The sequence below is a fragment of the Ipomoea triloba genome, chromosome 5 (assembly GCF_003576645.1).
Source record: "Ipomoea triloba cultivar NCNSP0323 chromosome 5, ASM357664v1".
NCBI lineage: Eukaryota > Viridiplantae > Streptophyta > Magnoliopsida > Solanales > Convolvulaceae > Ipomoea > Ipomoea triloba.
Window position 1 is genome coordinate 28,376,457 of NC_044920.1, and position 5,625 is coordinate 28,382,081.

The 5,625-nt window shown below is 33.8% G+C and overlaps 1 pseudogene; it reads right to left on the minus strand.

Moving 5' to 3' along the window:
• Positions 1–2,003: 2,003 nt before the first annotated feature.
• LOC116018870 lies at positions 2,004–4,669 on the minus strand (annotated as a pseudogene).
• Positions 4,670–5,625: the final 956 nt, after the last annotated feature.

Consider the following 5,625-nt stretch of genomic DNA (forward strand, 5'->3'; position numbering starts at 1 on the left):
AGGGTTTTGAGATGATCTCATTCGGATTTGTGCATTCTATACAAGTTTATTGGGCCTCACAGGCTTTAGTTTACTGGACATTATGGGCTCAAGTAAATCTTCTTATTTTGGGCCTTTTGGATCCTAGAGGCTTCTCTACCAATTATTATACCATGGACCATGATTCATATTGCATTGTGAAGCCTGATACAAAAATTCTGTACTTTCAGTTAACACATTATGTACCTACAATTAACAATTTCTAAACATTAAAACAAATACTTTTATAATTGCTCACACATAATATGATAGCTATATGTACAGAAACTGTAAACTGCAAGTACAGAATGTATCAACTATAGATACAAGATCTAAAAGTTATTTTCGGACCAACATCTACAATGTAAGATAGACCCTGGTCCATGATATAATTTGCCTCGTTATATCGTGAACCAGTCTAATACACAAAATTCATGTTCAGAATGCACAGAATTCATGTTCATAATACACATACACATAATCGTGATATAATGAATATGAATTATGTGCATTATTAACATGAATTCTGTGTATTATATAACTGAGAACACATAAACACTTAACATAATATACAAAATTCATGTTCATAATACACAAAATATACATTTTCCTTTATAAGTAATTTTGATAAGTGTTTGTTTTTTTTTTTTTTTGAAAACCGATAAGTGTTTGTTACTTATAAGGAAAAATGTAATACTTTTAAATCAAAAGATAAAATACTAAAATTATTACATTTTTCTTTCAAAAGTATTACACTTTCCCATAAGTAATAAACATTTATATTATATTCCTTATTAATATTACATTTTTCTGTAGAAGTATTATATTTGTTCTTGATCCAACCCGTTTCACGGACAAGGATCTATGAGACGGTCTCACATAAATTTGTGCTAAATTTTATTTGTATAAATGAAAAAGAAATAAAGTAAATTTAAGGTAGAAAAAAAAAAAGAAAAAAAAAAAGAGAGAGTTATACTACATGTACTCCTTATTTCTACTTCGTCATTTTCACTCTAAGATGCGGCAATTGATGATTAGTTATCTTCATTTTGCGGGTCCCCATAAAAATGTCAGTAACATTAAAAAAATTTTAGAGCGGGTAAAAGTTAGGAGTAAAATTTGATGGTAGGTGTAGTATTTTTTAATTATTTTTTTAAAAAATTTTAAAGGAATGTCTTGGTGCATATTGATACGTGCGTGCATCTTGAATCCTTTATACATGATATTACTATTGGAAAAAAAAAAAAAAAATCGCTTTAGCGTGATGTTCAGTTATCAATTATCATCCACTGAATAAGATTTAGTGGGATTCCATAAAGAAGATCATGATATAAAAATTTAATGTAGGTGTCTAATTGATTGGATTTCTCACTTCTAATTTTGTCGGTAAATTATTAATTGTACCTTCGCTACAAGATGGAAATTTTGGACCCAGACATAAATTATTATATCTTCTACACAGAAGACAATTTTCTTATTTGCAGGTCCCACGGGATAATGAATGAATAAATTGCGGTGATTCAACAACTCATTAGGTGAAAGAAACAGTATATGATGCCTACAATAAGCGTACCATATTAAATGTAACTCTTACACTGATCATATATCTTTACGCACAATTATCACCCATGAACCAATTAAGTTATCAGTGTAGACATAAATTATTAGTAACTTAAAATAAGTTATAAATTCTTAAACAAGCTCGCCAAACAGAACATAAATAACAGATATAATATGTATTGAGATTTATTATGTTTTTAGATATCTTCATTTATTACGTACTATTTAACTAATCAAATGTTATTTTGATGTTTAAAATACTTCTCCAATCTCCATCTACCTCATTGCTAAATGCTAACAACAAGAAATTGCTTTTAATGAATTAAATTAAATATATAATTATTAAATGTGCAAAAGATTGAAAACTAGTATCTTTAATTATAGTCTAAAATTAAAATAGCACTTCAATTTATATAATTATTATATATAAAAATAGATAATTCATAAATCATACTTTAAGAGCAAATACAATTATATTTTTAAAAGCATAATGCACTTTATTTGGCATTTCGATCTAAAATTATTTCATACCATCATAGATAAAAAAAAAATAAAAAAATTTAAAAAGAAAAAAAAAAGCACACTATAGACCCCTTAATTTTTGTAGGAACCACAACCACTTGGCTGATGCACATGCATTGTCGTCGGAGCTGGAGCATGATTAAGATAATCCAACAACTTATTAACGTAATTATCTTGTTTCTCCTTCTCAAACAACTTCCCCTTCATCTTCTTCAGCTTTTCTGCGAATACCTTTCCATGCTCCTCAACCATTACAATTCTCAGTGACTCGGCCACCAAGTCTCTAGAAAACGATCCATCATAGTCATCCCTCGCTATTTCATGCCCCAATTCCTTCTCCACCAGCTGCCTTGCAATAATCTCCTGGTCCGCCAAGAAAGGGAGCAGAATGAGTTTTTTCTCAAATTTCAGGGCCTCCACCACGGAGCTCCATCCCGAGTGAGTCAAGAACCCTCCCACCGAGTCATGACTCAGTATCTTCAGCTGAGGTGCCCAGCTTGTACATATCACCCCGCGCCCTCTCGTCCTCTCTTCGAACCCTTCTGGAAGTTTCGTCACTTCCTCATCCGCCAAGCCGCGTTGTTTCCTGTAAACCCAGAAGAATGGTAGCTTCGAAAGCTCTAACCCCAGAGATATCTCTACCACTTCTTTCTGATTTGGCTTTGTTTCGCTCCCAAAAGCTACGTACACTACTGAACCTGAGAGCACACAGGATATAATAATACGTATAGTATAACCAAATTAAATATAATTGAGTTTAACTATGCTCACATATATGTGACGTCATATATTTGAATAGAATATAATAATATGTATAGTACAACCAATTAAATATAATTGACTTTAACTATGCCCTTCCATATGTGACGTCACAAATTCGAACCTAACTTAGTGCAAATTAAATATGATTGAGTTTAACATGCTCTACTATATGTGAGGTCACAAATTCGAAATTTGAATTTCGGTGGGTTGAGAAAATATGTATGAACAAATACATGAGAGAAATTCAAGTTGTGTGCATTCCTTGCGTGCGAGAGAGCCTCTGCTATACAGTTCAACGTGTCTCTAAAAAGCTCTTGTATATATAGTGGTGCAAACTCACTTTTCAAACCAATATGGGACAACTGTTTTTACAAAGCCTTTCCACCTTCATTTTCCAATTCAAATATGTCTATTTTGATAATCAATTTCTTATTCATGCATTATTCATATTGAGCGTACAATATATTGATCTCTCTGTCTTACTACGAAAAATCCGAGTTGACATGACCCAAATTGAAAGTGGATTCCACATATATTTGTATCATAAAATAGTCACTTTTATGTCACTTTATGCTAAAAATTTCAACGATAACCAAATAACTTGTTGGGCAGAGGCCGATAAGGACCAAGTCCAACACTACTTGGCTAGAAAGGTTCTTGGGTAGATGCGTGTAAAAATGTGTGGCGGTATAAGAGAATAAAGTTGCTACTTCACTACTTAGAACCAAGTCACAAGGTAAGGGTCAAGTTTAGCACTATATGGGGAGCTAATAAAAAGTAAAGTCCAGCACCATGAGTAAAGGTCGATAAGGGCCAAGTCTAACACCTGACTCTCGAAGATGTGTGGGTTAAGGACTTGATCTTAACTTAACCAAATTATGTAAAAGAAAATGTCAAATTAAATTTCCAAAAACTAAACCTTTTTCTTGCTTGTCTAGCCACTCCTTGATTTCAAGCCAAGCTGCTTTCTTGTCATCGTCTTCCTCATCATCATAAGCTGTGGTGGGCAGCAACCCAGCCGGGATGGTGGGTTTTCCGAACACATCTTCCGCTAATTGCAGCCACTCCGGCTCGAGTTCGTAACAGCTCCTCACGAACACAGCACTGGCGCCTTTCACGGTAACAGCGCCGCGATAAACGTCGGAAACGTTGCCACCATCGATATAAAGGTCGTGGAACATGCGCTCTATCTCGAAATAACGAGGCACGATCGCCGTCTCAAACGGAACCCACTTGGGTTTGGACGTCACATGCTTTGCGCCCTCAACTCGATAATCTACACCGTCGAAAATTGGCGATGGAGGGCCTATGATGATGCTAATGCCGGAAGCTGAAAATATGCTGAAATACACGCTGGGGATGCTCAGCTTTTCCATGATAGGAACTAACCGAAACGAAGCGAAATCGTGAATTACCCAATCTGGGGAAAGTGTTTGCAGAAAAGCTGCCATGGAATCTTGGAGCTCATCGAAGGCAATCTTGAGGTACCTCACCTTGTCATAAAGGTAAGTCCAAGGTGGACTCTGCATCTTTTGGGAGATTTTCGACTTGCGGCAAAGGTAATCCGATGAGATCTATGTTGGGTACGAGGTTTGGGTGCAATTTGGGTAGACGCTGGATATTTCTGGGAGTGGACACAAACGAAATCTTGTTGCCTCTCTGAGCTAAGAGCTTAGCTAGCTCCAAGTATGGAATAATGTGTCCGAAGGCTAACCATGGGAGCATCACGATGTGAAGTGTAGTACTGTCACTCGCCATGGCTGAGAATTGTTAAGAAATAAATCTTAGGAAAATGCAAAGTCAATACCTCTTTGTGGTTCTCACTATCCTTTTATAATATACTCTGGGTGGAATCTTCAACTGGCCAAATATTTTAGATACTGATGATGTTAGGTAAATGTTTGTTAGCTGAGCTGTTGGATGATTGGGTGAGAAGGTATGAGTAATGGATAATATTAAAGAAAAGCATGTTTGGTAATAATTTATTCTTTTTAAAAAGTTATTTTGAACAGCTTTTTAAATACTAGTATTTTGCAGTTACAAAAATCAGATTAATCAAACACTTAAATTGATCTTTAAACCAAAACAAACAACTAATAGTCGTCAAATACACCAAAATTGACTAATAAACTAACTATTTTTTAAACAAGGTATGTTTTTGCCATAATTATTTAGCCATAATTATTATTATTATTATTATTATTATTATTATTATTATTATTTAATGCATTAAAAATGAATATTTATATGTAAGCCATCTTGTAAAGTGGATCATTTTCCACAATATATTTTGCTCACTTTGATTCAGCGCAAATTTTACTGTGGACCGCGGTTCACTACATGGTAGTCTATGCATCAAAACGACGTGATTTTGATTAATGAAAAAAATGATAGAAATTGCACACTTCCGCAAAATGTAATGTTGTGTGTATAAGATATTCAGTTTCATTATATACACTGCAATTTTCTTTCAATACAACTTTAATTTTTTTTCGATATAACTACAGATTCATTTGACATTATACAATTAAATATGTGAAACTGTTATTCAGTTTCATTTTATATATACTATAGTTTTATTACAACACAACAACTACAATATCATTTCGATATAACTCATGGTTGCAGTAGGCGCTAGGCGCTAGTCAGGTGTCCGGGCGGCGCCTAGGCAGAATCTAGGCGGCGCTAGGCGGACACAAAAAAAAAAAAAAAAAAAAAAAAAAAAAAAAAAAAAAAAAAAAAAAAAAAAAAAAATAAAAAAAA